Raw genomic sequence first — 7889 nt, forward strand, 5'->3', positions numbered from 1 at the left:
ACACGCCTGAATTCATCTTGATTTTGTGAGTTCTCTACCACCCCCACCTTCTATATGTGTTAATCATATTACACTATATATTTTTTATATCCTCTCTATAGATATCTATATCTGAATACATCTAAGATATCCAGTTTGTATCATTTTTATTATCACTTTATGGTGAAACACACGGTTTTTTTCCTTTTGTTTTTTTTTTCGTTTTTTTCATACCTCATCTCTGGCCTTAAATTCATTAGGGACCCCCCTTGGCACCCCTATGGCATCAATATAGACATGTGGGTCAAAACTCCCACGGATGGGAATTTCCCTCTTAACTTGGAAATATGTGTGTGGGGAATCAAGTGGACCTTGGTGGTCATCAGAGATAATATGGATGGGCATTATAGCTTTAGTCAAGGTACATTCTCCCCGCCATAGGCCTGCTAATTGGGATCTTAGTTGCATATCACCACCTAACCAATAAATGTCTCCAACAGATTTGGCATGATTTACTAATAACGTCATGGGAGGGTCATGATATATAGCACAATAGCCAGACGGGAACTTACCCACGAACTTACCAGTGTTTTTAGGCACTGTGTAACAGGTGTAATTACCTGGGTATACTGTGACTCCATCAGGCGGTCTGACATTTCCCTGGGTGATAGGGTATACCTTTTTCCATGATTTGCATATTAATGAATTAGTGGTTGTTTGTACATAGAGGCTTAGCACAATTCAACATCGGGATGTAGATTGAAGGGTACTGTACCCAAATGGGGTCTAGCCCCGCCACATACATAACAGTCTTGTTGTGTGAATTAGCATTATATCTCATCCATTCAAGCCACAGGTTAGTATCTGAGAACCCAGTTTCTACTGCCATTGTGTCTTCAAAAGTGGGGTTAGCAATGGCAACCATGTCTTTCAAAGTCTTAATGTGAGGTTTTAGCGGATTGACAGTCATGTGAGTAGTACCTACCCAGTCAGGTGATGTGAGCATGTCTTTTAAATAGAAGGTTCCCAACTGATTATGTGAACCACCTCCATTCCACTACATACCCATTACATATTCCCCAGCATCCCCTGGGCTGGGATGCTCTATATTTAAGGTAAGTTTCATTGGGGTTGACCCTGCGGGCTTACACAGGGTCATTCTGTATAGCAAGGGCTTCCCATTTCGGTCAACTCTGTCTAAGGCACATTGGGGTTTATAGCCCCAGGGCCTACCAGTGTTCCATCCTGCTGCCTTCCAGGAACTACAGTGATGTCCCCAGTGCCCCCCTGTTGTTAGGTATGTCTTTGTATATAGCAGAGTGTTGTGTCTTTGGAAAAGTACAGGAAACAATATCACAATAATCAAAAGTAAATGTAGCCACATGTGTGTTTGAGGAATTTTACCAGAACATGTAAACATGATTGTCTTTTGTAATAGCAACTTGTTGGACCTCTATCAGGCCTAGCAGCAAAAATAGGCACAGGAAGCTCATGGTTCAGCAGGGGTAGCTTCCTCTGGATCAGGTACTTTCTTACGATGTGAAGCGTGTATCCAGGAACTCTTTCCGGCCAACTTTACCGAGGTAGCTGTAGTCAGTAGTACTTGGTAAGGACCATCAAACCTTGGTTCAAGAGTATGTTTCCTGAGGAATTTCTTGACCATCACCCAATCACCAGGAAGTAACTTGTGAGTGCCTGTGTCTGACTCTGGATCTGGAATAGAAGAAAACACATAGTCTACCATAGCATCTGACTGAATCTGAAGCTGTTGGGGAAAATAACAGCCTAACCTAGGTGCTGTACCGAATAAAATCTCATAAGGAGATAGGCTGAACTTCCCCCTTGGGGTATACCGTACACTTAATAGTGCTAAGGGGAGACTCTCGGGCCAGGGCATATTAGTTTCCTGGGACATTTTGAGTATTCTGGCTTTCAGTGTGCCATTCATGCGTTCTACCTTACCGCTACTCTGTGGATGATATGGTGTGTGAAAGGCAAGGGTCACCCCCAGGTCTGCCCTGGTTAACAGAGCGGTGAAGGAGGTTCCTTGGTCACTTTCAATCACTTCTGGAACTCCATACCGGCAGACAATTTCTCTGAGGAGATGCTTTGCCGTGGTTTTGACTGTGAGGTTAGCAACTGGAAAAGCTTCCGGCCAGCCTGAGAACATATCCACTATGACTAGTGCATACTCATACCGCCCACTCTTTGGCATTTGGATATGGCCAATCTGAATCCTCTGGAAGGGATAATGTGGTTTGGCCAGGTGGTTAGGAGCAGCTTTGATAACCTTCCCAGAGTTGCATTTGGCGCAAATTGTACAAGATCTGCAATAGTTCCGTGTCAGAGTAGTGATACCAGGTGCTTCAAAGTATTTGTCAATCAAAGATTTCATCAAATGTTTGGACAAATGGGCTGGTCCGTGGGCCCACTGAACAACAGCTGGATACATGTTCCTGCGTAAACAAAACTTGAGGTTGATAGAGTAAACATCGTTTCGAAGGATTGCCCCTTTGTCCTTCCAGCTCTGTTTCTCTTGAGGGGTTGCTGCGGCTTGTTGTTCTCTCAAAAGTTTGAGATCCATGGGTAAGGTTTGCATAGTGTAAATAGGGGTCTCTTCGGTGGCCACTCTTCTGTCCACTTTCCAACCTTGTCGTGCCGCCTCCTTAGCGGCCTGGTCAGCCAGGTGGTTGCCCTGGGCTTCTTCTGAGTTCAACCTACCGTGGGCTTTCACCTTCAGTACAGCCCCCTCTTCAGGTAGCAGCAGGGCGTCCATCAATTCTTCAATAGCTGCACCATGTTTTACGGGAGTACCGGTGGCTGTAAGGAAACCCCTGGTTTTCCAAATCAGACCAAAGTCATGTGCCACCCCCTAGGCATATCTTGAATCTGTATAAATGTTGACACGTGTGCCTTCTGAAAGCTTACAGGCCACGGTGAGGGATGTTAGTTCGGCCTCTTGAGCTGATTTTGACGGTGGGAGTGCAGCAGCCTGAAGTACTTGGCTTTCTGTAGTAACTGCATACCCAGTATGGTATTGTCCTTGCTCATCAGCAAATCTAGAGCCGTCCACAAACAATGTGCAGTCTGGATTAGGCAGGGCAGTCTCATGCACGGTCGGTAAGTGAGTGGTTTCCATCTTCATCTGTTCGAAACAATCATGGGGGGCTTCTGGATCTTGCCCAGTGGGAGGGAGATCTTCGCATATCTCAATGTGGTACCGAGGATAACTGACTGTATTGCAGTTAATGATCTTTTTAGTGACTCCTGCCAACGCAAGTTGTTCTCGGGTTGCGGTGCTCCAGGATTTGGCCATTGGGCCCAGATGCTCCCATGAGAGATCAGGAGACTTGGTGAATGAAACATGCGGAACAGCCACTTCCAAATGGTGATAGAGGTGTGATACTTCCATTGGTAGGTAAACCAACAAGACCATATTGCCTTTGGAATCACAGAATAAATCTGTTAATGTGATACGTATTTCCACCAGGTGGAACAGCTCTTCTTCATAGTATGAGTCAGGGCCTGGAGTGTCTTTGAACCACAGGGTGCAATGCAGCAGGTTCACAGGTTGCACATTATGTGGGGCTGTGGGAGTAGGTAGTTGAAACTCCATTCGGACATCAGGATTAATGTCCAAGCTGTACCAGTAGTGGGGCACTCCCCCCTTGGGAAGTGGCAGAAGAGTGGCCGGATTCACGGTATAGCATCGTTGAAGAGTCACTTTGTCAGGTAGCAGCAGAGAAGTCTGTAGACGAAGGTGGCGTTGTGTGGAGAGGTGTTTTGGCTGAACTTGTTGCAAGATGGCGGAAATGTCATGTGGAGCAAGGACAGTTAGTGTATGTCCAAGGACAAAGTCATTGCTCTTGTCCAATAATGCACTAGCAGCAAAAACTGCCCGCAGGCAGGAAGGACTACCCCTAGCTACGGGGTCAAGCATGCAGGAGAAATAGCCAATTGGCCTCTGACGAGAGCCATGTGATTGATTGAGGACCCCTGAAGCATGGCCCATCTTTTCTGAAACAAACAGTTTGAAAGGTAATTGGTAGTTAGGAAGTCCCAGGGCAGGGGCGGAGGAAATGGCCTTTTGCAGGGCTGAATAGCAATCTATTGCTTGAGGTGATAGTGAGAACGGTTCGCTCTTCAAAGCCTCATAAAGTGGCTGCATGAGTTGGGAAGCTTCAGGTAACCAAGATCTGCAATAGGTGATCAAGCCTGTGACGGTACAATCCGTTACTCCGTCAAGTATTCCCTTCTTCCCATAAAATAAAATCACCAAGTAATCCACAGAGTAATAATCCACATGTGAGCCAAAGCTTAATGCTGGAACCAGACTGATTTAATGACACACAGAACTCATTTAATGCCGCTGTATGCAACACATAACTCCTCCTCTGGGCCAGGCTAGATAATTGAGTTCTTACAATACACACAGCTCAATTATCTGCTGGCCAGAACATTTACAGTTTTTAACAATTTCAGAAAAGTACTTTTCATACAACATACAAACAGAATTTCAACATCCCTGGGTAGCTGAGGATACTGGTGGTCATATATCCGTTTGGTAGTTTCCGTGTCGCATCGTGTGGAAGTTTGACCAGCTTGCCATGTGGAGGTATCCGATCTAGAGTTCCATAGAATCAGTAGCAAGAGCCGGTCTCCGTTCGCATCTAACTACACGAAAACCACCGTTCGTATGGTATAGCTGGTTACATGTGAATGTTCCCCTCATTCGGTAGATTCTATCTACCGAACGCCAGTTTGATTCGTGGAGGGGAACGTATTCATCCAGGACTTCCACATGGTTGCCGTGCCGAAATTAGTTCCAGGCAATCCCTGCATAAGTCCCAGCGACTGCGTTTGTGAGTTCTAAGATGGCCGCCATCTTTTGCTCTCGCCACATGTTCGTATGCCGAATGGCGGCCACCTAGTAGCAGTTAAGTTGCGGTTTTCTCTGTTCTAATGTTGATTGCTACCCAGGGTGTGTGGTCTCTGTTCGGTAAACGAATACATTTCTTTTATACATTTTAAACCGAACAGATACAGGTATTTAAACAGCAGGGAGAGGGTTTAACTGAGGGCCCACAGGCAAGTACATGGAAAATCCTTCACAATGGCCCCCCTTTTTCTCCCTGCTCCGGCAGACATGACTGGACCTTTCCGGGTCCAGTGGGGCTGACGGGACTGCCAGTCATTAGTCCTAGAATAAGTCTGTTTGGCGGGCCAGCCCACATACAGCATTCAAAGGGCCAGACCTCCCCGGGTCCATAATCCCAAGGCAAGAGGCCGGCGAGTAGTCCTCTCCAGGCGCGCAGACCCCTGACCTTCCGTCTATCAGTACCCCGGTTAGTCAGGCAGCCCACCCACAAATAAAAATTAGCAGAATAGCTCCCCCATGATAACCAGTACTGGCCTGTAGGTTCAAGTTTGTAGTGGGACAGCTCAACACCCTCGGTCTCCCTGGTGCAGCTAGGTAAACTGCTGGTGCTGCTTGGGGGGTAGAGGCCAGCGGCGCTCTGCCCTGCTGCCAGCTCTTCCGCTGGGGTACCCCGTGGTAAGCGAGGCTCTTGACCCGGGGAAAAGGGAGGGCAGAGGCTAACAGCGCTCTGTCCAGATGCCAGCTCTGCTGCTGGGAGGGGGTCAGTGGGTATCGTAGGCTCATCCACTGCCTCTAAGACCCAGTTGGGATGTAGCTGGGGAGGGGAGGTTTTGCTTACCTCCTCCTCCTGGCATCCCTGCGAGGTTGGTTGGGGATGTGGACCGCCTGTCCCGCATCCCTGTAGTACTGGCACAGAGACCGCGGTCCCATCTGCGCCAGTGTAGTTAGGGTTGTCTTCCCCCTCACCCGGTATCTCCTGCTGCGGTGGGAGAGGGGCCCTGGCTGCCCCCACTCCCCAGGGTGCTGGTTGCTGTAAGGTGGAGGGATCTGCCATCACCTCCTCCTGGAACTCAGACCGCCGCTGGGAAGCGAGACCGGGTTTCTCCTCTCCCTGGGAGATGTACTGCCACTGGGGATCTGGGCCGGGTACCCAGCATCCCTGTAGGGCCGGTGGAGAGACCTCGGTCCCATCTCTACCTGTCATCTGTGTGTGTCTCCAGGACAAATCTATGAGGTCCACTACCTCAGGTACCTCTGGTTGGTGAAGGAGAGGGAGGCCGGTTGCCTCCCCTCCCCAGGACGCTGGTTGCTGTACGGTGGAGGGATCTGCCATCCCCTCCTCCTGGAACTCAGGCCGCCGCTGGGGAGAGAGACCGGGTGTCTCCTCTCCCTGGGAGATGTACTGTTGCTGGGGATCTGGGACGGGTACCCAGCATCCCTGTAGGGCCGGTGGAGAGACCTCGGTCCCATCTCCACCTGCCATCTGTGTGCGTCTCCAGGACAAATCTATGAGGTTCACTACCTCAGGTACCTCTGGCTGGTGGAGGAGAGGGAGGCCGGTTGCCTCCCCTCCCCAGGACGCTGGTTGCTGTACGGTGGAGGGATCTGCCATCCCCTCCTCCTGTAACTCAGGCCGCCGCTGGGGAGAGAGACCGGGTGTCTCCTCTCCCTGTGAGATGCACTGCCGCTGGGGATCTGGGCTTGCCGCCCAGCATCCCTGTAGGGCCGGTGGAGAGACCTCGGTCCCATCTACACCTGCCGCCTGGGGTGCCTCCCAGTACATCTCTATGATATCTTCCCAGCTGAAGGGGTCTGGATCTGGGTCTGTCACCTTGCTGTCCTGCTGAGCCTTTCCAATGGATTGGAAGAGACCTCGGTAGTCCTGCTCCAGTTCCCACTCCATGGTTGCTAGGTGAAGCAGGTCTTGCCCTACCTCATGGGGGTCATCCCAGTCATGCCTAGCCTCCCTTGTGTAGAAAATGTCCTGAAGTCTGGTCTGCGCAGGGCTCCCGAAGTCAGTCTCTGCAAAGGACTCCCATAACAAGCCAGGACCATCAAACTCCTCTCCCTCTGGCTTGTCATGCTCGGCTGTCCAGGGTATATACTGTACCATATACCACCAGAGTGCCTGGTAGGCATCCTCCAGCCATAGCTCCTACCATACCCGGTTCTCCAGTTACTTCACCCATTCTTCCAAGGGCTGCTCTCCCAGGTAGGGCATCCGCAGGGCCACTTGCTTCTGCAACCGCTGCTCTTCACTGGGGAGACTCTCACCCCGCTGCCGCTGTACCACGTACAGGGCCTTGTTCCACAATCCCTTACGAGTGGCCTCTCTCAAGTCTAGTATGTACTCCTCTGATACAGGCCCATCCTGTTGGGCCAAGTGCTGCTGCAACCTCCAGCAAAACTCCTCTTCCATGTTGCTGTGGATAGGGACGCTGCCCGTAGCTAGCTCTATCCCTTGAGTTCCTCCGAAGTCAGGGTCGCTGCACGAGTGCTAGCGTTGCCCTCCATGCACTATATACCAGTGCTTTCCTTGAATCCTCTGTGCCGGTAAAAAGAAGGGAAAATCCCGCCGCTTGCCACCAGTTGTGACGATACAATCCGTTACTCCGTCAAGTATTCCCTTCTTCCCATAAAATAAAATCACCAAGTAATCCACAGAGTAATAAATTGCTGGTATCGCCAAATAATCCACACATGAGCCAAAGCTTAATGCTGGAACCAGACTGATTTACTGACACACAGAACTCACAATTTATGCAACACATAACTCCTCCTCTGGGCCAGGCTAGATAATTGAGTTCTTACAATACACACAGCTCAATTATCTGCTGGCCAGAACATTTACAGTTTTTAACAATTTCAGAAAAGTACTTTTCATACAACATACAAACATAATTTCAACATCCCTGGGTAGCTGATGATACTGGTGGTCATATATCCAAATTTCACGAATTTCCGTTCGGTAGTTTCCGTGTCGCATCGTGTGGAAGTTTGACCGGCTTGCCATGTGGAGGTATCCGATCTA

Source organism: Pelobates fuscus, chromosome 1, assembly GCF_036172605.1.
Source record: "Pelobates fuscus isolate aPelFus1 chromosome 1, aPelFus1.pri, whole genome shotgun sequence".
NCBI lineage: Eukaryota > Metazoa > Chordata > Amphibia > Anura > Pelobatidae > Pelobates > Pelobates fuscus.